General features: G+C 42.1%; 1 protein-coding gene across 29 annotated transcripts in view; it reads right to left on the reverse strand.

Annotated features, from left to right (window-relative positions):
* Positions 1-24,609, reverse strand: part of NRCAM (neuronal cell adhesion molecule) — a 327,295-nt gene extending 302,686 nt beyond the window's left edge. For 17 of the 29 annotated variants that reach the window (XM_043873007.1, XM_043872994.1, XM_043872995.1 and 14 more), the window contains exon 1: positions 24,427-24,606. The gene's annotated coding sequence lies outside the window, so the exon portion shown is untranslated. Of the gene's footprint in view, positions 1-24,426 lie in introns of all 29 variants that reach the window. The other 12 variants (XM_043873004.1, XM_043873002.1, XM_043873001.1 and 9 more) reach the window with 4 other exon arrangements.
* Positions 24,610-24,996: the final 387 nt, after the last annotated feature.

Here is a 24,996-nt window from a genome sequence, read left to right on the forward strand (position 1 = left end):
GACCTTTTCCAGTCCTGTGGCCACTGCTGAGTTTTCCAAATTTGCTGGCATATTGAGTGCAGCACTTTCACAGCATCATCTTTCAGGATTTAAGGAATGCAACTAAAGTGAAAAATGTATGGACTGCAACTAAAGCAGAAAAAAGGCTGGAGGATTTATACCATCTAATTTCAAAAGCTGCTATAAGTTAAAAACATTAAAACAGAATGGCATGGCATAAGGATAGACAGATCAAAGGTGCATAACTGAGAGTCCAGGAATAATTCCTTACACTGATCATCAATTTATCTTTAACAAAGGTGCCGAGACACTTCAATGTGCAAAAAATAGTCTTCACAACAAATGATACTAGGACAACTGCATACCCATATGCAAAATGAAGAATTTAGACTTTTAACTTACACTATATACAAAAATTAACTGAAAATAGATCATAAAAGCTAAATGTAAAAGTTAAAATAACAAAACTCTTAGGAGAAAATAAAGGAAGAAACCTTTGTGACTTCTAGATTAGGAAATGAACTAGATATGACACCAAGAGAACAAGAAACAAGAAAAAAATACACTGGACTAACTTGTGCTTCAAAGGACACCATCAACAAAAAGAATAATCAACACACAAAATGGGAGAAAATACTTCCAATCACTGATCCAGACTTATATCCAGAATATATATATATATTTTTAAAACTCTTACAAATCAATAAAAAGAAGATAAAAAGACTCCACTGAAAAAAATTGGGAAATTACTTAGACATTTCACTGAAGAAGACATATCAATGGCTAACAAGCACATGAGAAGATGCTCAATATTATTAGTCATTGGGGAAATGCAAGTAAAACTACATACAGTGAAATACCTCTACACATCTACTAGAATGGCCACAATAAAAAAGATAGGCAAGGATGTCAAGAAATTGGAACCCTCATACATTGCTGATGGGAAAGTAAAATGATGCAGCCATTACAGAAAAGTGTTTGGCAGTGTCTTAAATAGTTAAACATAAATATACCATACAACACAGCAATTCCATGCCCAAGTACCACAAAGAAATGAAAACATAAGCATAAAGACTTAAATGCTAATGTTCACAGCAGCATTATTCATAATTGCCCCAAATTGGAAACAATCCAAATGTCCATCCACTGCTGAATATATAAACTCAATGGAATTCCACTGATACTTGCTACCACATGGAGGAACCTCAAAAACATTATGCTAAATGAAAGGAGACAAACACAAAAGATTTCATACTGCATGATTCCATTAATATGAAAAGTCCAGAAAACACAAATTTGTAGAGCGATAAAGCAAATCAGTGGTTGCCTTGGAGTGAGAGAGAACTTTGCAAATAACTTCAAGGAAATCTGGAAGTGATAAAAATATTCAAAGCTGGATTATGGTGACAGTTACTATACTAGTTTCCTATGCCACACAACAAGTTACCACTAACTTAGAGACTTATTAGAACAACACATTTCTTATATCACAGTTCTTCACCGGTCAGAAGTCCAGGTATAGCTAAACTGAGTCTATCAAGGTGTGGGTCAGGTTACTTTCTCACCTGGAGTTCCAGGTCCCCTTTCAAGCTCACTCAGGTTGTTGCAGAACTCAGCTCCTTGCAGTTGAAGGACTGCAGCCACTCTTCTCCATAAGTAATTCACTACATGGATAGAAGCTCCTTCACAAACAGTGGGAGAGGTTCCCTTCTGAAGGACCAGTCAGGATCATCTCCCTCTCCATCAGTTCATAACTGACTGACTTGGGACCCTGAACTACATCAGCAAAATCCCTTCACCTTTGCCATATACTGTAACCTAATTATGGGAGTGCCATCCCATCTTATTCTCAGGCCTCACTTTCAGGGAGGGTATTTTACAGGGGAGAGAGTCTCCGAAGCCAGTTAGAATCTGCTTACCAAAGCTGCACAAGTTACAATTTTATTTTAAAAATCACTGAATTGTATATGTACTATGGATAGATTTTATGATATATAAATTACATTTCAATACAGCTGTAAGAAAAAATCCCATGGAAAAAAAAGTTGTTGATAATACCATAATTCCATTTTTTATTTGGTCTACTTTTTTTTTAATTAAATAAACTAAACCTTAGGACTATCTTCTGTAGGAAATAACAGGAAAAAATTTGCGTTGATTAATCATGCTTTTTCTAATCTGTTACATCAGTTAATTCACAGTAACCACTTCACAGGGACACAGCAGTCAACTTTTCCACTAGTTGGGTTTGATTCCCCTGTCAGCCTTCTTAGTAATGAGTGCAGGCTCACTCAATTCAAAGACTTCATATTTCCAAAGAGAATAGGGTTACCTCCCCACAAGAGTTTCCACTCTCTGATTTATCCACCAGGGAGCAGTCCCATTTTGAGCTTCCCTCAAACAAAGTATGGGCAACAATGTTGGGTCACATGAAGCCTCCATTTTGCCAGCTGCATACTGTCTAAAGTTTCATTCATCCAGAGGTCAGAAACTGTGAGTTCTGGAACTCTTCCTGGTGTCCCAGGAATGGCTTTGAAGTTGGGCCACTCATGGTATTTTGTGTGCAATGAACTGCTGCCTAAAACTAAGTGTTTCCTAACTTCAGTCTATTCTGAAATGTTGTAAAATCATTGTGCTTTCATTTCCTCAAATTCAGAGAGGCATCTTATATATATATATAGGCATCTTATATATATATATACACACACACACACACATATGTATATATATAAGGCATCCTATATATGTATATATGAGGCATCATATATATGTAACCACAGGAGCAGGCTACTCATGAAGCAAATGCCTCAGGATCACACAGTCAGCCCCTTTTTTAATGGAGGTGGCCAAGGTGGTGTGATAGTAGGATGTGAAATTTGACTTCAGGTGCTGTCTGGACACCATGGAGCACTACAAATTCCCCAAGGGGATGACCAACAACAGTCAACAGGATTGTTATCTTATAGGTGTGTAGTTCTCAAGTTGGAAACTTAACTGTTACTATGGAAATAAAATACAAAAGGAGCTATCCATCTTGGAAAACAAAAATTCATTCAAGGGCTTTCTATTGAACATGGAAGGAACTCTTCTACATAATTTACTTTCTATAAAAATAAAAAGCTTTCTTGGGAATGTGCCAGAGTTATCTGACTGTGTAACATATGGACTACCAATGTCTAAGCACATTTTTTTTTTTTTTTTGGTCTAAGCACATTTTAAAAAGTAACAATTTACATATTTTTTAAAATTAGGGTAATTTGCCATCCACAAACCTACTGATGAAAATGATCACAACATCAAGTCATATGGAGAATCTGAAAAGCTTTATTCAATTATCTGAGGGCACAGTCCCATGATTTGAATATGCTATGGATTAGACTATCTGTTGGCTCAGACAGTAGTCTGCCTGCAATGCAGGAGACCCAGGTTCGATCCCTTGGTTAGGAAGATCTCCTGGAGAAGGGAATGGCTACCCACATCAATATTCTAGCCTGGAAAATCCCATGGACAGAAGAGCCCTGGGGTTGCAAAGAGTCGGACATGACTGAGTGACTAACTTGGACAGACTTTCTACTTTACCTAAATAACATCTTCAGGATATGAAATGATACTTTTCCCTACACAAGTTTTCTAAGGGAAATGAAGGTTTCTCCCAGAAGTTTGGGTCATAATCTATAAGTCACAACATGCACAAACTAAAATTCCATTGTTTGTCATTTCTCAAAGCAGGATAACACAGTAGTTCCTAGGATATAAGACTATGGGATGGGGTCAGACTCCTTGGGTTAGAATCCCAGTTCTCTATCTGAAGAGTTGTGCCATTCTTATCCATCACTTAAACACCCTAAGCCTCTATTCCTTCATCTGTAAAATGGGCAAAATAGCATATAGTAGGGATTGGCAAACTATGGCCCACGGGGCAAATCTGGCCCATCACATAAAGAATGATTTATGGGGGTATAGGAATGCCACTCACTTACATATTGTCTATGACTGGGAAAGGCTGCATGACCTACAAAGTCCAAAATATTTACTCTCTGTTCCTTTACAGAAAGATTCTGTTGGCCTCTGACATAAAGGGCTGTCATAAGATTAAAATCATAAAGACTAAATGAGATCATTTATGTAAGATGCTTTATATACATAAGCAACCAGTAAGTTGATAAATGATAGGGATGACTGTCATTTATTGATGGTAAAATGTTGTAAAATCATTGTGCTTTCATTTCCTCAAATTCAGAGAGGCATCTTATATATATATATAGGCATCTTATATATATATATATACACACACACACACACACACACATATGTATATATATAAGGCATCCTATATATGTATATATGAGGCATCATATATATGTAACCACAGGAGCAGGCTACCCATGAAGCAAATGCCTCAGGATCACACAGTCAGCCCCTTTTTTAATGGAGGTGGCCAAGGTGGTGTGATAGTAGGATGTGAGATGCAGCTGTCCGGCAGGGCAGGGAGCCCATGGGCCACAGAGAGCAGCTGCTACAAGTCATCCATGTCAAGTAACTGATACCCTGCCCCTTCCCTGATGGAGGCTCTCTTGGTCACAGGTGTGTGACACATGCATATTCATCACTAGCCCCACTCCTAACTGGAGAGGGGACTGGAGAAGGAATGGGGAGGGCTGAAATTATGCTCAGATGATGAGCAGAGCCCTTCTCATTTTCCCTGGCAGTAACTGCTTTCCTAGGATGCACTCTGTGCATCCAGAGTTGTTGGAAATAAGAGTGTTCAATTCAGTTCAGTCACTCAGTCATGTCCGACTCCTTGCGACCCCATGGACTGCAGCACACCAGGCTTCCCTGTCCATCACCATCTCTGAGTTGACTCAAACTCATGTCCATTGAGTTGGTGATGCCAACCAACCATCTCATCCTTTGTCATCCTCTTCTCCTCCTGCCTTCAGTCTTTCCCAGCATCAGGGTCTTTTCAAATGAGTCAGTTCTTTGCATCAGAGAGTGTAGTCCTGAGCATAAAATTTTAAGATGTGAGTTTAGTGTGACAAAACAAGTCAGAATAATAACATGGACTTAAAAGGCAGTTCATTTATCCTAAAATTGGCACTTCTAGCCCTGTATTAACACATTTGCAAGTACACTTTGGTTGACACCAAATGTTACAATGGTTCCCATAAATCTTTCAAGCCACTGTCACAAAATTGTCTTTCAAGGCAAATATTTAAAAGATCTAATGAGTTTACACTGAGAGGGTGATTTTCAGAAACAAACCACTACCTGCCATCTGCTCCCTCTAGAGCCCTGGACATTTCACTCCATCCATTGGCACCTCATTGCCCTGCATGGAAAAGAGAAGCTGTAAGAACCTGCAAAAGTAATAACAGCCTTGATTCCAAATTATTTCCTGCTGGATACTCACAAGTTTTTTTTTTTTTTTTCACTCACAAGTTTTCATTAGCCTTTCCTGATTCCAGAAGGAGACTACAAATTGGCAAATAATTTACATCTTAAAACGAAATTCCTGATCATACACCATGACCAAGTGGGCTTTATCCCAGGAATGCAAGGATTCTTTAATATCCACAAATCAATCTAAATCAATCAATGTAATATACCACATTAACAAACTGAAAGATAAAAACCATATGATTATCTCAATAGATGCAGAAAAAGCCTTTGACAGAATTCAACATCCATTTATGGTAAAAAAAAAAAAAAAAAAACTCTCCAGAAAGCAGGAATAGAAGGAACATACCTCAACATAATGAAAGCTATATACGACAAACCCACAGCAAACATTATCCTCAATGGTGAAAAATTGAAACCATTTCCCCTAAAGTCAGGAACAAGGCAAGGGTGCCCACTCTCACCACTACTATTCAACATAGTTTTGGAAGTTTTGGTCACAGCAATCAGAGCAGAAAAAGAAATAAAAGGAATCCAGATAGGAAAAGAAGAAGTAAAACTCTCACTGTTTGCAGATGACATGATCCTCTACACAGAAAATCCTAAAGACTCTACCAGAAAATTACTAGAGCTAATCAATGAATACAGTAAAGTTGCAGGATATAAAATTAACACACAGAAATCCCTTGCATTCCTATACACTAACAATGAGAAAACAGAAAGAGAAATTAAGGAAACAATACCACTCACCATTGCGATGAAAAGAATAAAATACTTAGGAATATATCTACCTAAAGAAACAAAAGACCTATATATATAAAACTATAAAACACTGATGAAAGAAATCAAAGCGGACACGAATAGATGGAGAAATATACCGTGTTCATGGATCAGAAGAATCAATATTGTCAAAATGGCTATACTATCCAAAGCAATCTATAGATTCAATGCAATCCCTATCAAGCTACCAACCGGTATTATTCACAGAACTAGAACAAATAATTTCACAATTTGTATGGAAATACAAAAAACCTTGAATAACCAAAGCAATCTTGAGAAAGAAGAATGGAACTGGAAGAATCAACCTGCCTGACTTCAGGCTATACTACAAAGCTATAGTCATCAAGACAGTATGGTGCTGGCACAGAAACAGAAATATAGACCAATGGAACAAGATAGAGAGCCCAGAGATAAATCCACGAACTTATGGACACCTTATCTTTGACAAAGGAGGCAAGAAAATACAATGGACAAAAGACAACCTCTTTAACAAGTGGTGCTGGGAAAACTGGTCAACCACTTGTAAAAGAATGAAACTAGAACACTTTCTAACACCATACACAAAAATAAACTCAAAATGGATTAAACATCTAAATCTAAGACCAGAAACTATAAAACTCCCAGAGGAAAACATAGGCAAAACACTCTCTGACATAAATCACAGCAAGATCCTCTATGACCCACCTCCCAGAATATTGGAAATAAAAGCAAAAATAAACAAATGGGACCTAATAAAACTTAAAAGCTTTTGCACAACAAAGGAAACTATAAGCAAGGTGAAAAGACAGCCTTCAGAATGGGAGAAAATAACAACAAATGAAGCAACAAAGAATTAATCTCAAAAATATATAAGCAACTCCTGCAGCTCAATTCCAGAAAAATAAATGACCCAATCAAAAAATGGGCCAAATAACTAAACAGACATTTCTCCAAAGAAGACATACAGATGGCTAACAAACACATGAAACGATGCTCAATATCACTCATTATTAGAGAAATGCAAATCAAAACCACAATGTGCTACCATTTCACACCAGTCAGAATGGCTGCCATCAAAAAGTCTACAAACAATAAATGCTGGAGAGGGTGTGGAGAAAAGGGAGCCCTCTTACACTGTCGGTGGGAATGCAAACTAGTACAGCCGCTATGGAGAACAGTGTGGAGATTCCTTAAAAAACTGGAAATAGAACTGCAATTCCACTCCTGGGCATACACACCGAGGAAACCAGATCTGAAAGAGACACATGTACCCCAGTGTTCATCATAGCACTGTTTATAATAGCCAGGACATGGAAGCAACCTAGATGCCCATCAGCAGATGAATGGATATGGAAGCTGTGGTACATATACACCATGGAATATTACTCAGCCATTAAAAAGAATACATTTGAATCAGTTCTAATGAGGTGGATGAAACTGGAGCCCATTATACAGAGTGAAGTAAGCCAGAAAGATAAACACCAATACAGTATACTAATGCATATATATGGAATTAAAAAGATGGTAATGATAACCCTATATGCAAGACAGAAAAAGAGTCACAGATGTATAGAACAGACTTTTGGATTTTGTGGGAGAAGGCGAGGGTGGGATGATCTGAGAGAATAGCATTAAAACATGTGTATTATCAATTGTGAAACAGATCACCAGTTCAGGTTTGATGCATGAGACAAGTGCTCGGGGCTGGTGCACTAGGATGACCCAGAGGGATCGGATGGGAAGGGAGGTGGGAGCGGGGTTCAGGATGGGGAACACATGTAAATCCATGGCTGATTCATATCAATGTATGGCAAAACCACTACAATATTGTAAAGTAATTAGCCTCCAACTAACAAAAATAATGAAAATAATAATAATAAAAAAATAAAATGAAATTCCTGAATCACACAAACTCAGAGGGTTTTAAAGTCCTTGATGCTTATCCCAAGAAGCCTCCTCCAAAATAATCTCACTGATATGATTTGAAACAAATGGGCTCTTTCTATCGATGAGGCAGTTCATTAAATGCCGTACATATGGCACTAATAATTAGGGTCACCACCATGAAGGAGGGTTTCCCAGATGGTGCAGTGGTAAAGAATCCACCAGCCAATACAGGAGATGCAAGACAAGTGGGTTCAATCCCTGGGTTGGGAAGATCCCCTGGAGAAGGAAATGGCAACCCACTCCAGTATTTTTGCCTGGGAAATCTCATGGACAGAGGAGCATGGCCAGTTACAGGCCATGGGGTTGCAAAGAATCAGACATGACAGAGCACACATGAATGCCATGAAGGCACTTACCATCCAAGTCAGACAAGACTGGCACTGGTTAAAGTGAAGAATTCACAGCAAGTGGACAGACATCATTAAGGACCAGCTAAAATGGCTTCTAAGTTGTCAATTCATTCCAACTAATATTCAAGTTGATTAAAAGTGCTTGGCAATCCTGCTTCCTCAACTAGACAGAAGTGCTGCCTAATGATAGTTAGCTGGAGAATTCATCATAGGGCCACTCTTCACCTTGTCCTGCTGAAACAGCATGCCCACTGAGGCAGACTGGCAGCTCAGCCACACCTTTGTTTTCCTCAGCAGCAGGAAATGTCAGCCACCACACTGTTTTTCAAGTCAAGAGATTTGTCCCAATTGGCGAGGAGCAGCCAGGGTAACCTGCAGAGATTTCCACAAAATATGCCCCCTGAAGTTTTCAAGAGATGACAATTTACACAAGAAAGGCAGCCAAGTTGGAGTCAACCTGATTACACTCAAAAAGAGTAGTCCACTGATTAAACCACCAACTTCACATTTGTCCAGTTAATCAAATGAATACTCTCCCACCACTCCCAGAATTCCTGTGCTTTCTATACACATACTCCTTGGTACTGATGCTTTCAAATGAACTGTGGTGTTGGAGAAGATTCTTGAAGAGTCCCTTGGACAGCACAAGGAGGTCAAATCAGTCCATCCTAGAGGAAAACAACTCTGAATATTTATTGGAAGGACTGATGCTGAAGTTGAAGATCCAATACTCTGGTCACCTGATGCAGAGAGCTAACTCATTGGAAAAGACCCTGATGCTGGGAAAGACTGAAGGCAGGAGGAGAAAGGGATGACAGAGGATGAGATGGTTGGATGGCATCACCAACTGAATGAACATGAGTTTGAGCAAGCTCCGGGAGTTGGTGATGGACAGGGAGGCCTGGTGTGATGCAGTCCATGGGGTCCCAAAGAGTGGACACAACTGAGCGACTGAACAATTGCTCTTTGGTATATGAAGTAGACGCTGATAGATATAGATATGGACATAGAGATGGGAAGGGGCTATATTTTCACCCGTTCTTAATTTGTAAGGGATAGACTCAGAAACAAGTGACCACATTATCACATTCTGTATTGGTTTCCAAGGGCTCTGTCACAGAGTCACAGGCTGGGTGGCTTAAATGACAGACATTTACGGTCTCACAGTTCTGAAGGCTAGAAATTCAAGATTAAGGTGTAATCAGGGTTGACTCTTGCTGATGGCTGTGGAAAAGAGTATGTTCCATGGACCCACCTGGCTTCTGGTGCTTTGCTGCAATATCTGGTATTCCTCTGCTTGTAAGGCCTCTGACTTCATCTCTACAAAGCTTTCCCCACTGTGCCTGCCTCCAAATTTCCTTTCTTATAAAGACACTACTCACTGAATTAGGACTCACTCTAATGATCTCATTTTAACTGTAATTACCCCATCTTCAAATAAGGTCACATTCTGAGATACTAAGAGTCAGGCCTTCAACACATGAATCTGGGGTGCATCCTTGACCCAGAACATGTTCCCATTTCTAAAGCTCCCATTTCAGCTCAATGAGGACTACTGTTTTTCAGCTTTACTGAGGTATAACTGACAAATAAAATTGTGAGATATTTAAGTGTGCATTGTGGTCATTTGATACATGTATATATTGTGAAAGGATTTCTCCCATCTAGGTAATTAACATACTTATCACCTCACATATTTCCTTGTTTTGTGTGTGAGAACATATAACTTCTACTCTCTTAGAAACAATGCAGTATTATCAACTATAGTCAGCATGTTATACATTAGGTCCTCAGATTCTATTTGTCCTTCAGCTGAAAAGCTGTTCCCTTTCATTAATCTCTCCATATATCCCCCACCCCCAGCCCCTGGCAACCACTTTTCTACTCTGTCTGAGTCTGACTCTTCTTTTTTTTTTTTTTTAAAGATTCTACATATAAGTCATATCATGCAGTATCTGTCTTTGTCTGTCTGCCTTATTTCACTTAGCATAATGTCCTTCAGATTCATCCATGCTATCACAAATGGCAGGATTTCCTTCATGGCTGAATAATATTCCATGTGTATATATACTGATGCCACAACTTCTTTATCCACTCAACTGTTGATGGACAGGTAGTTTCCATTTCTTGGCTATTATGAATAATTCTGCAATAAACATGGGGGTGCAGATACCCCTTCGAGATTCTATTTTCATTTCCTTTGGATAAATACCCAAAAGTGGAATTACTGGATCATATGGTCTTCCAGTTTTAATTTCCTGAGGAACCTCCATACTGTTTTCCGTAGTGCTTTTACGGCTATTATTTTTAAGCATCTATGTCTTGTCTGAGGGGCAAAGGCACAAAGTAAATACAAACCATGATTTACAGAGAAACCTGCTCACAAACCTCATTGTATATATCTCTGTATCAAACCTCTAAGTACATGCAGTTTGTGAGTGGGATGAATTTATTAAAATGGTTTCATGCTTTATTGATTTGTGGTATTGCTAGTTAGTCATGGCCGACACAAAAAATTACTGATTGTCCTCTTGAAAAATATGAATAGAATAAGGCTTGGAATAAAACACAGCTTTCAAAAGACTATGATGACATTAAATACAATTGGAAAAATGTATTTGCTGAATTTACACCCTCTTTATCATATTGACTCAATCTGACTTTCACAGGTATATTATCATTTGTTGAAGTTAAGAATATAGCTTATGTTTTGAAAACAGTCCCACCATGAAGCACCAAAAGGGGTGCCAAGCCCACAGACTGCAGCATAAGATCACTTCATTTATTCAAAATCAAGCAGACATAGTTGTTTAATACACAGATATCTCTGAAGCAAATCTGGTAAAATATTATAGTGAATAAAATAGCTGGCACATTCTAGTTAATAAGAACACAGATTGATTTGTCTTTTATCACTTTCAGTTTCATTATCATCAGTCCTACTGACATACTCTCATGAGGTACGGTTCATGATGAGAAAATTGATGTGGTTTATCTTTCTTTTCCAGCTAAAGGAAATGAAGTAATTAAGCAACTTATCCAAAATCACATGGTGTAGCAACATTTCTTAGACTATGCAGAGTATCCCAGTACTTCCCAAAATTCAAGAAAAATATTCACTCCAGCATCTCTTAGGATTCAAGGACTCAAGGATTTGAACCCAATCACTCACTAACACCCATTAACTAGTTGGGAAAGACCATGCTGTAACTCAACTCACATCTTATTGAGTTGGAATATAAAGGAAAGTACAGATAGGAGTACTCAATAGCCAACCCCAAAGGAGAAAGTTCTATTTTTAAAGCAGCAGCCTGAGCTCTCCTGATCTGTTTCCCACACTAGCCTTTTTCCACTTTGTATTTCAGTACTATATGCCTCACTTCTGATTTCTTCCAGTTCAGAGGGTGAAAATCAATCTCAAAAAGTGCTTCAGCTCAAGCAATGTGCAGCCACCCAGAGATCTCCAGAGAGAAACGGCGAGCACCAGCTTCAGACAGTGAAGGGAAGGGAAGCCTTTTGCAAATCTGGAATTGCCAGCTGCCAGAAAAGGTAGAAAATTACAAAGGAACACTTTGGGTCACAAGGATGTCATTTAGGGCTCCACAGTGGCAATTTCAAAAATGGTACCCTTCTGGATGGAGTGATTTCACCTGCCTGCTCAACTGTTTAATGGAGATCCAGGAAACAAATTATAATCATACAGAATCCAGGCATGAAACTATGAATGTGGGATTTTCCACAGTCTAGACTTCGTTGTTTATGTCCTGAAACAGGGCGGGGGACAAAATCCCCCTAATTTTCTCCAACCAAAGATCCACTTGACATTTTGCAACATTCATGGATTCAGTTATTCATTCTTACATTCATTCATTCATCAAACTCGGGGACTTGTGCATATACATTACCATGCATGAGAAATGCAGCTGAGGTTCCTAGTGAAACAGAGCACTGGGTTTCCTTGCTTAGAAGACTGGGGAAAGCTGACAGAATCCTATTATGAGCAAAGCCAAAAATGCCTGGGTTATCTGGATGACTATTTTGTTATCGGCTTCTTTTTCATGAAAGAATTGGCCTCTCAATGTTATCTAGAGCAAATATCAAATATTCTCATACAATCGAGGCAGTTCCCTTCACCTACCACCTGTCCACCTCTTCACTGATTTTTATTTAGCCTTATTTGCTTGAGTTTCACTTGGTATCAGTATCTGTCGTGTTCTTTATTCATCTACTTTTTAGATAGTCTTGAAAAACTATTTCTGAATTCAACTTTGATAGGAGCAAATCCACTCCAGTATTCTTGCCTGGAGAATCCCCTGGATAGAGGGGCCTAGCAGGCTACAGTCCATGGGGTCACACAGAGTTGGACAGGACTGAGTGACTAGCATGCATGCACGCACGCACGCACACACATACACACACTCATCATATCATCCTTGTGCAAAGTGAAGAATCTTGTTTAACCTGAATAATCACCCCAAATCTGCTTGGCAAGTTCTCATTTTCATACATCTGATTTTCTCTAGCTGGAGCCATCTGTATATAGAGGAACAAATAGCTGAGAGAAGAGATGATCTCACCAAGAATTTAACTGTGTTATGCTGAAAGAATTAACCTTTTGACTCCTGGTGAATCCTGTTCAATGCCTTTTTTTCCCCAAAATAAATAATGTACTATCGGTTTTTGTTTTGCAGAGTGGCCTATGAGTTATTTCTATTTTCTAATGCCAAGTTACTTCAGTGACCTAAAGTGCCAAAATAAAATCTTTTTAAACTATTTAGAAAGGAGGGGATGGAAAAATCAAGAGTTTGGGATCAACATATAACACCACTATGTATAAAACAGGTGAACAGCAAGGACCTAATGTATAGCACAGGGAATCATACTCGATATCTTGTAATAATATATAATGGAAAAGAATATAAAATATATATATATGAATCACTTTGCTACATACCTGAAACTAACACAACACTGTAAATCAATTATATTTAAATAAACAATTTAAAAAATATATTTGGTATTGGATGCTATGGAGATTAGTCTCCATTAGCCAAGCAACTGACACAAACATTTTTATTCTACTCGCTTTCTCTTCTTTTCAGATTTTATTAGTAAGTTATTATCTTTCCATCACTCTTGCACTCTCTCCTCATTACCTAAAATGTCTCTCGCTCCTTCCACCAGAGGACACTTCTCTGGGATGTCACAATTCTCACCTGAGCCTTCCTTCCATTTGAATCCTTCACACTTGCTAATCTCTACTCTTCCAATCCCAGTCCAAGCAAATAAATCTGATGGCAAATTCCCACCCTCCCTGCTGTTTAATAAGTCCCCTCAGAGCCCGAGGACAGCAATAAGCCCTTAATGTATTATATCTTCCACTATGATTTGTACCACAGTAACTCCTACTAGAAACACATACAGAACCATGGAGTTTTTAAACTCTATCCCAGCTATGAAAATGCAAGTTACCTTAAAATCTATTAATATGAGACATACAAAGTATATGTCATGATTTACGTAAAATACAACATGTGGGTTCAGTTATATAATCAAGTCTGAAGTCAATTCACTTCTGTTTATATTACACTATTAATTATCTCTAAATTTTTATTTTACTGTTTTGTTCATATTATCATTTCATCATTATTTTGCTAACAGCAGAACTATTCATTTGAATGTATTAAATGTATATAAAAAGGCTTTTCACTATCATGTTACTAACCATCAGAGCAAGACTATATCATCAAGTCATTTAAATGGTCACAGGGAACTCTGTGCTCAGTACTCTATAAGTGCCTAAATGGGAAAAGAACTTGGAAAAGAATAGATACATGTATATGTATAATTGAATCATTCTGCTGTACTCCTGAAACTAACACATTATGAATCAACTATAATATAAAATAAAGAATTTTAAAAAACACAAATTACCCCCAAATTATTTCCTTTCAATAACCCTGACTTCCCAGTAGCTATATTATTATTCTAGTTATAGACACAGCTGACTTCTCCTTCAGCAATATTCTAAATCAGATGCTCCTGACCAAACTGAATGAGGAAACCATGTACTGTGTTAAAAACGTCAATAGAACCTATAATGGTGATGGACTCCTACAAGAAGTAGAAAGCTGAAATCACTCTGCATAAATACACTCATATAGGAAACAGCACTGAATAGTCAATATTTAGGCCAGATTTATCTTGTCATATACCACAACAATCAATACCAAAACACTGTAATGAGATTTTACAAGGGACACTGATTGGGCATTTCTGTGTTTATTTCACTGGAGCCTAGCAAGGAAGGAGCAGGACAGCCAGAAAAGTATTTGCAATGCAATTAGTGGAGGACCAGTGTATCTGAGTGTATGCCAGACGCAGGGGCCTCCCCTAATTCACGCAGCCCAGCGTGTTAATGGGGTGCACAACATCGAACTGAACTTCCTACAGTTTGAAAACTTTTGTCAGTTAACTAGATGTTTACTGAGTGCCTAGCTTCGGCACTCAACATGTAGCTCTCTGGATGTGGTTCCAGCACCATCTGTCCCTTAAGCTTCCCCAGATTCAAAAATTTCAATTCAAACTAATCTACTCGGCACTCTAACTGAAGCTATAATTCAAACTTCAACATGAAGCTTGAATTCCTTTTCAGTGTTCTTCAACTTTGACCCAGCTCCCCCCACCCCTCCTTCGCTGAAAAGGGCCAAGACAACAGCCCAGCAAGTGGGGCAGGCAAAACAGACCTCCTTTGTTCACTTTTGTCCTTTCAGCTCCCTATTGAGGTGAGGGACTGAAAAGCCGCACAAGGCTTTGGAAGGCAGCGGTGCACCAGCTCCAGCCATCCTTCCTCAAAGACCCAAAAGCTCCAGGACGAAACACTTTCGACAGTCCATTTTTACCTTAAAGGCATAACGAATGGAAGATTACTACATTTCCCCTTCCCTTTCCCTTGAGAGAGAATCTGTTAAGGGTGTTTAACAGCAGTCTGGAATGTTCGTCCAAAATGTATGCTGTAAATCATACCATTCAAATGCCAAGGGCACGGAAAAGTGGCATGAAATTAGCTTTAAAGTTGAAATTTGGAGAAACGATCAGTCCGCGTTGAATACATCTACTGAATTTTTTGAATGCTCTCAGCCCACTTGAGAAAGATAAATCAAATTCACTGCATATTACACAGTTGAAGACCTCCTACAGGATTCCCTCAGATGGCCTTGGGAATCTATTTTCTTGACTCCAGAGGATTTTGAACCAATACGCCATGCACATCAGAAAATTCAAATACACATATGAATATGGATGTATACTCAAAATATTCTTTCCAGCCCTTCCTATCATCATTTAACAAGAAGAATCTTTTTAATTATTTTATTTTTTTATTTTTATTTATTTATTTGGTGGGATTGGGTCTCAGTTGAAGCCCATGGGCTTAGCTGTCCCACAGTGTGTGGGATCTTTGCTCCCAGACTAGGGATCAAACCTGCATCCTCTGTATTAAAAGGTGGATTCTTAATCACTGGACCACCTGGGAAGTCCCAAGAAGAAAGTTTTAAAGTATCATCTTCACCAGATAGTAATGTCTCATTTTCACTTCCATGTGAATTAAACAACACTTTAGCAGGGAACAACATGGAAGATAACCAGGAAACAATTAAGACAGGTAAGATTTATTTGTCATTCCTGTTTTTAAATTGAATAAGCCATTTGAACAGTATGTGGAGTAGATGAACATTTGAAGGTTTATTCCCTTTATCACTGGCACTTTTTAAAAATATATTAATTTATTTTAATTGGAGGCTAATTATTTTACAGTTTTATGGTAGTTTTTGCCGTACATTGACATGAATCAGCCAAGTGTATACCTGTGTCCCCCATCCCAAACCCCCCTCCCCCTCCCTCCCCCTCCCATCCCTCTGGGTTGTCCCAGTGCACCGGCTTTGAGTGCCCTGTTTCATGCAACAAACTTGGACTGGTGATCTATTTCACAATTGATAATATACATGTTTCGATGCTATTCTCTCAGATCATCCCACCCTCGCCTTCTCCCACAGAGTCCAAAAGTCTGTTCTATACATCTGTGACTCTTTTTCTGTCTTGCATATAGGGTTATCATTACCATCTTTCTAAATTCCATATATATGCGTTAGTATACTGTATTGGTGTTTATCTTTCTGGCTTACTTCACTCTGTATAATGGGCTCCAGTTTCATCCACCTCATTAGAACTGACTCAAATGTATTCTTTTTAATGGCTGAGTAATATTCCATGGTGTATATGTACCACAGCTTCCTTATCCATTCGTCTGCTGATGGGCATCTAGGTTGCTTCCATGTCCTGGCTATTGTAAACAGTGCTATGATGAACACTGGGGTACACGTGTCTCTTTCAGATCTGGTTTCCTCAGTGTGTATGCCTAGGAGTGGGATTGCTGGGTCATATGGCAGTTCTATTTCCAGTTTTTTAAGGAATCGCCACACTGTTCTCCATAGCGGCTGTACTAGTTTGCATTCCCACCAACAGTGTAAGAGGGCTCCCTTTTCTCCACACCCTCTCCAGCATTTATTGTTTGTAGACTTTTTGATGGCAGCCATCCTGACCGGCATGAGATGGTATCTCATTGTGGTTTTGATTTGCATTTCTCTGATAATGAGTGATATTGAGCATCTTTTCATGTGTTTGTTAGCCATCTGTATGTCTTTTTTGTAGAAATGTCTATTTAGTTCTTTGGCCCATTTTTTGATTGGGTCATTTATTTTTCTGGTATTGAGCTGCATGAGCTGTCTATATATTCCTGAGATTAATTCTTTGTCAGTTGCTTCGTTTGCTATTATTTTCTCCCATTCTGAAGGCTGTCTTTTCACCTTGCTTATAGTTTCCTTCACTGTGCTAAGCTTTTAAGTTTAATTAGGTCCCATTTGTTTATTTTTGCTTTTATTTCCATTATCTGGTAGGTGGATCATAGAGGATCTTGCTGTGATTTATGTCAGAAAGTGTTCTGCCTATGTTTTTCCTCTAGGAATTTTATAGTTTCTGGTCTTATATTAGATCTTTAATCCATTTTGAGTTTATTTTTGTGTATGGTGTTATAAAGTGTTCTAGTTTCATTCTTTTACAGGTGGTTGACCAGTTTATCCAGCACCACTTGTTAAAGATATTGTCTTTTCTCCACTGTGTATTTTTGCCTCCTTTGTCAGAGATAAGGTGCCCAGAGTTGCATGGATTCATCTCTGGGCTTTCTATTTTGTTCCACTGATTTATATTTCTCTCCTTGCCTGACACTTCTTATATTCACTAGCTTTTCAGTCACTTGAGGGAAACCCTGTATCAGACTTTTAAAAATTACCTTTTACACATTTGAAATTTCAAGCTTGTAGGCCAATAAAATAGGTTGAGGACATTGACACCACATCTTTCTTATTAACTCAGCTATACAATTATAATTGGGTGGTGACAGTTTACTCTGTCATCTTTGAGGATACTGTGGTGGGGGGAAATGCCTAATACAGACTTGTAACTGACAACTCAGGCACATTCCTAAAGAGTCAGTGTACTGTCTTTCTGTTTCCAGATATGAGGCAAATGTGCTCTTCATCTGGGTTAAAATAATGGTGTCAATTTTTTTTAGTAAAATAAAAGCACACTAATATGGAATCTAAGGGAAAGTTGCTCAGTCGTGTCCGACTCTTTGAAACTCCATGGAATTTTCCAGGCCAGAACACTGGAGTGTGTAGTCTTTCCCTTCTCCAGGGGGTCTTCCCAACCCAGGGATTGAACCCAGGTCTCCTGTATTGCAGGTGGATTCTTTACCAGCTGAGCCACAGGGGAAGCCCAACATGGAATCTAACCTCAGAGCAAAATCACTTAGGACAAAAGAACTATAGACATATAATACTCTAATTCAACATTAAAAAAAAAAAATCACATGAATGTGTGTCTCCAAGGCTGGTTTCTCCTGGACTAAGACACATATCCCACAGCATCCATTTCATGCTCTGCACAAAGTACAGGCTCAATTAACACTTGGTAGGAACCACACATTTCCTTATTGATAAAAAATAAACCATTAAGTTATAAAACACTGTAAGTGGCTTATTCATAATACATGTTATATTAACTTATGCCTTTCAAAAGTAACAGTTATAGTTCTTTACACACATGAGGTTGGCTAATATCAAGAAAAGAGAATGTATGTGTTGGTGAAGATGCAGAAACACTGAACTCTTGTGCACTGCTCCTGGAAATGTAAAATGTAAAACAGCTGCCATGGAAAACAGTGGTTCTTCAAAAAATTAAAGTAGAACTACCACACGACTGAGCAATCTTACTTCTGGGCATATACCCAAAAGAACTGAAGGCAGTGATTCCAAAAGATAGATCTATACACCCATGTTCATGGCAGTAATATTTACAATAGCCAAAACATGCAAGCAGCCCAATGGTCCACTGACAGATGTATTTAAAAAAACACTGTGTGCACATACAATGGAATATTATTCAGTTTTTAAAAAGGTAGGAAATTCTGACACATGGATGAGCCTTGAAGACATTATGCTAAGTGACTTAAGCCAGTAGAAAAAGTACAGATACTGTATGATTCCACTCATGAGGTACTCGGGGTGTCCAATACAAAGACAGATAGTAGAATGATATTCAACAAGAGCTGGCAGTGGGCACAGGGAGTCATTGTTTTAATGGACACAGAGTTTCAGTTTGGGAAGATGAGAAAAGTTCGGGAGATGGATAGGGGTGATGGTGCTAGCGGTAAAGAACCCGCCTGCCAATGCAGGAGCAGGAAGAGACACAGGTTCGATCCCTGGGTCGGGAAGATCCTCTGGAGGAAGGCGTGGCAACCCACTCCAGTATTCTTGCCTGGAGAATTCCATGGACAGAGGAGCCCGGCGGGCTACAGGCCACGGGGTCGCAAAGAGTCGGACACGACTGAAAGGACTTAGCGCAGCACCGCACAGACGGCTGCACGGAAACGAGAACTAATCGATGCCACTAAGCCCCCACAGTTAAAAACGGTTAAAACAGTAGATTTTATGTTAAATATATATAAACACCACAATAAATCACAATAAAAAAGTCACGGCAAATAAATGCACGTTTTCTACAAATATCTTGCATTTGCTCCGCCCATTTAAAGACAACTTGATATTGAACACGTTAGCACTGCTAAAACTGGAGGCAGAACCACTCCCATATTTTCTCCATGCAGCCCTCTCCCTCATATTTTGAGAGGGGAAATCAACATTCATCAGTTCCTTGTGGCACATTTTCTTGTTCTTAGAAACTCTAGCCTTTGATGCCAATAAAGACTCTTTCAAACTAAAGGGGCTTTTCATTTTCCTGGGTGGACAAAGGGTTAAATAAAATGTGCCACTGGATTCTTGCCCCTAGCATCTCTGGAAGCTAGCAGAGCCCTGCCTTCTCCTAGGTCCTCACCTGGAAGGAAAGTTATGGGCTCCTCGAGGTAGGGGAAGCATGAAACATAAAAGTGAAGATACTTCTAAATGTATTTTGTAAATTCCAATCATTCCCCACCATCTCAGCCCTGGTGAGTCAAAGTAAAGAATCTGCATTGCAGGAGACCCAGGCTCAGTCCCTGGATTGGGAAGATCCCCTGGAGAAGGGAATGGCAACCCACTCCAGTATTCTTGCCTGGAGAACCCCCATGGACAGAGGAGCCTGGCGGGCTACAGTCCATGGTGTCGCATAGAGTCCGACATGACTGAGTGACTAACACACATATACACAGTATTTGAGGGCTGATCTCAAGCAGTCTTTGGATACAAACAGGCAAAATGTCCTATAAAAGAATACCCAAGGAGCTCCACATTCTAGTTGAATCTGCTATGGGTTACCACGCTTCTCAGATGGGAAATGTTCTTTGGAAATGGGGATGAGACCCCAAAGGCTGCTGGCAGAGGCAGAAAATCGACAGTTATGGACTGAACTGTGGTCCCCAAAGCCATCTGTTGAAGCCCTGATGCTCAATGTGACTATTTAGAGATAGAGCACTTTTAGGAGGTCATTAAGGTGAAATGGGGCTTCTCTGGTGGCTCAATTGGTAAAGAATCCTCCTGCAATGCAGGAGATTGCTTGCAGCACAGGAGACCCAGGTTCGATCCCTGAGTCTGGAAATTCCCCTGGAGAAGAAAATGGCAACCCACTCCAGTACTCTTGCCTGGAAAATCCCATGGACAGAGGAGCCTGGTGGGCTACAGTCCATGGGGTTGCAAAGAGTTGGACGCGACTTAGAGACTAAGCCACAAGGTAAAATGAGATGATATGGGTGAGGTCCTAATCCAATAGGTTCCATGGCCTTATAGGAAAGGAAGAGAGGAAACTCTTCATAGGTACAGTCTGAGGAAAGGGTATATGCACACACAGGCAGCCAACTGCCAGCCAGGAAGACAGCTCTCACCAGAACCCAGGCTGACACTCTGGTCTCAGACTTCTAGACTCTAGAACATTTATAAGAGCCTAAATGTCTGTTTATAAGCTGCCCAATCTATGTGCTTTGTACAGCAGCCCAAGCTAACTAAGACAAAGACCTTCTGATTCTACGGTGAGAAAATCAGGAGTTAAAAGCCTGGCTGGGGTCTTGGTGGTTACCCTTAGGGGAACATAATGACAATGACTGGTAGGAGCCACAAGAGGGCTTTCTTGGACCTTCATAAAGTTCTGTTCCTTGATTCGAACACAGTTACACGGAGTATTCAGTCTCTGCAAGTTTATCAACTGTATATTATGATACGTGGGGAAAGAATCTGTGTAAGTCTGTAGTCATAAATGATAAAAACCAGTATTAGTCTCCCCGAGGGCAGGAGCTCTGCTTTACTCAACAGTGCATCCCCAGTGCTTAGGACAGCAGGCCATGCACTCAGTAAATGTGAATAAATGAATGAATGAATGAAAGTATAGCTCCCGTGTACAAACACGACATCATATCCACAGATTCTATTTCTATTTAACTGATCATACAAGGAAAACTATCCTTCATGAAAGAATTATTTGAAATGATTCTTAAGGAAATTTTCTACAGCCCAAGTGTACACATTCTCAGCACCCTCTCACCCTCCTGAAGCACTCACACCCAACACAGTCTCACATCAGCCTCACCGGAAGTACCATTTCCAAAGATGACTTTGCTTTTCATTTACTGTCCCTGCTGCAGTAACAAACATGATGCATTGTAAGCAGACTGGCCTACAGCCCAAAGACCTCACCACTACCCTGCGTTAGTTGGCTGGGTGACCTCTCTGAGCCCCACTGTATTCATTTGGAAACCCAAAGGTTAAGGAACAGTGTTTCCTTACAGCTCTGAAATTCCTGAATTGCCTGAAATGTTTAGCAACTTTCCTGTAACAAAGTAAAAGGCAAATTGAAAAAAGACCATGAGTCAGTAGGATTAAGAAAGCAAAATGAATTCATTTTTCCAATTGGTCAGTCAATTACAATCATCCTAAAAGCTATTCCAGGAAGAGCTGATTTCACTTTCCTTCAAATTCTTGTTTCTTTCAGTCAACAAGGAGCATCTTTATAAATATGCCCCAGTCATACACTTAGCATAGCTAACGCTTTCCTAAGATTTTATACTAGGGTCTCACTCAAAATCAACATCCAATTTGAGGAGGAAAACTGCCACAGTCAAAAGATTCAAGGCTGGGGGCCTGAAATGGAAATGTATGTATGCCAAATGGAAACGTTTGCCTTTTCTTCAAAAAAGAAACAGAAGTTTTCTTAAAAATTCTAATGTGCCAGGAACCTCTCAGCCTCTCTGGAACTGCAAGGGGTCATAGTCACTAAGAACAGTCCAGTGACTGTAACTGGTTGGATTGTGGGTTAACAGCCAAGTACTTAAAAGCTAACAGAAATAAAGGAACATGTGAAGGAGTTGAGGGGCAATACAGTGCAGTAAAAAGGCTATTCCACAGTACAACTCACTGAATCACAATACTGACTGCTACTGTGAGGTCTGCAGGGGCCAGAATTAAATGGGCTTACAATATGTCCCTGATTTTGAACACTGGGTGATTTTAGGCTTCCCCTAAACTGATGACAGGCTTCACAAGGCCACATTTTCAGTCCTGGATGGGTAAAAAGCTAATCCTTGCTTCCTCACTTCCTAGGGAGGCCACACAGCTAGGGTGGCCTTGGGAAGGTTACTTGACCTGTCTCCAGTCTCCTCATGTTTAACATGTGGCTACTGTGAAAACTGAGATGACAGATACACGTAACACGCACAGCGCCCCGCACCTCCGGCGCGCGCTCAGACTCTCATTAAAGATGAAAGTATCCAAGTGCCTAAATCCGCTTCAGTACTTCCGGCAGGTCTCATTTGCTAGTAAGCTATTATTACAAAATTTTAATAACAGGGCACGGTTAGCACAGAACAGTGAACCAAAGTAGCCCAACCTCCTTCCATACGTTTGTATTCAGTGGCTACCGTGTTCCTTCCTGGAGAGCCTCAGGGGGAGCTGCTAGTGCAGAACTGTCTCCGACCCCATGACTCTCTCCTCGGTCTATTCTCGCTAGCGCCTGGGGCGAGGAGAGGTCCCGTCCCTCATAGATGCATCTCTGCGCCTTAACCACGCTGGATCGAGAAGGAAAAGGACACAGTGCTCCGCGCTGGATGCAGTCTCTGGCTGGAACTGCTAGAGCGAAAACGACAGGAGAGAGACTGGGTGGGAAAGGCACGCCAGCGCTCGGCGCCCTCCCTCCTCGCTCGCAACTGCGCAGAGACGGCTCCCCGGAGCGTGCGGGGGACAGAAGATGCTGCTGCGGGCCGGGTGGCGGGCGGGAGGTGAGGTGACCCGGAGGGCAGGGGAGCGGCTTGCTTACCAACCTGACCCCTCTCCACCCCTCCCAACCCCCTCGCTCCGGGTCCGGAGAACCCCCCGGCGGTGCTTGCTGCCCAGAGTACACGGCTCTGGGAGAAATGAGCGTTCCCCGACTCCTTGCACAGCGGCGCCCGGGCTCCCTCTCTGCGCACCGGCAGATGCGGGCAGGGAATGGCTGGGCTGTTCCATGGCCGGGGACTCGCGCTGCGGCGCCCACCCGCACGGCCTGCCCAGTGCTGGGGGCGGTGCGCTGCACAGATGGCGCTCGCCGGGAGATGGATGCTCCGAGCCGGCGGTGACGGCCAGCTCAACACAACATCCCCGAGCGAAGCTGTTGCCAGATCCCACCGGTGGGACCCTGGGCAGGGAAGGGGCTCTTCTGAGTCAGTCTCAAGCCCCGGCGAGCCAGCCCCAACAAGTCCCAGCCCCGAGAGCCCAGGCGAGGCGCCGGGGCCCCGGGGACCTGCACCTGTAGTGCCGACAAAGCCTTCGGAAAGCCTCCCATCCTATTGCTTTCGGGTGTCTCTCCTGTCCCCCATCCTTGCTTCCTCAAGTTCTCTCCAGGCTGGGGAGAGTGGAGGTCAGCTCGCCCCTGAACTCCGGCGATCCGCGCAGGTGTGAGCGCATCCGAACAAAGCCCACGCCCAGCTGTGTCCGCCGGGGCCGGAACGCGCATCCGCCCGAGCGCGCCGGCTCCGCACCTGCGCTCCCAGCCCTGCCGGCCCTGCGGCGTGACAGCCCGTGCCCTCCCAGAAAGCCGCAGTGCCGGCTCCAGCAGTTTCTCCAGGCCCAGCGGCCCCCAAAGCCACCTCCAGACAGGGCTTCCCTCCAGACAGGGGAAAGTGGGGCGCACGGATGCACAAGTTGGCCACAGTCTAGGGAGGTGATGGGGGGCCCGCCGACGCCGCTGTATCTCAGCCTGGCCCACACCCGGCTCCGGAGGAGAAGCGGGGAGTTGGTGGCCAGGTTGGCCCTGCCGCAGGCAGAGCTGGCGCGGCTCTAGAAAGCCCGGGTATTGCGGTGTCCCGGTGACAACACGGCCGCCCCCCGCGCCCTCCTCCGTTCCAGCCGTCGCCCGCGAGCAGGACCGAGTGTCACTGCCAGCCACGCACGGAGCTACTCACTTTCTTACGCCGCGCCCCCCGCTCGGCCCCGAGCGCCGGTGCCTTCAGTCTGCGACGAAGCCGTTCCTCCGGCAGCCCTGCGCCGTCCCTTGCGCCCGCGGCTCAGGCTCCGACTGCGGCGCGCGTCAGCGGGCGACCCAGGCGAAGCAGGGCTGGCCCGGCGCCCGCGCGCCCCCGCCACTGCGCCCTCCCGGCCCCTCCCCGTTCGCCGCTCTGCCTCCGCCCGCGCGGCCCGCGGCGCGATCCGCCCCCACCTCGCGCGCCCCTCCCCTCCCGTCTCCCCCGCCCCTTCCCCTCCCGCCCAGCTGCTGCTGTGGCGAACGGGCTCTGTCCGCCAGCGCCCCCGGGGCCTGGGTGGCCCCTCACCTGGGCGGCCGCGCCCCCACCCACCCACGTCAGCCTGCCAGCGCGTGAGGCGGCGGCTGTCGGGGTGGGGGCGGGGGCGGGGGGAGCGTTCCGGGAACGAAGGTAGCTGGGATCTGGAATTTGGCTACAAAAGATGTTCCAGAAAATAATGGGTGGTTTTGAAATGCCACTCTCCCCGGTTTAGGTTTCTGTGCCAGGTCTGTG

Source organism: Cervus elaphus, chromosome 18, assembly GCF_910594005.1.
Source record: "Cervus elaphus chromosome 18, mCerEla1.1, whole genome shotgun sequence".
Classification (NCBI taxonomy): domain Eukaryota; kingdom Metazoa; phylum Chordata; class Mammalia; order Artiodactyla; family Cervidae; genus Cervus; species Cervus elaphus.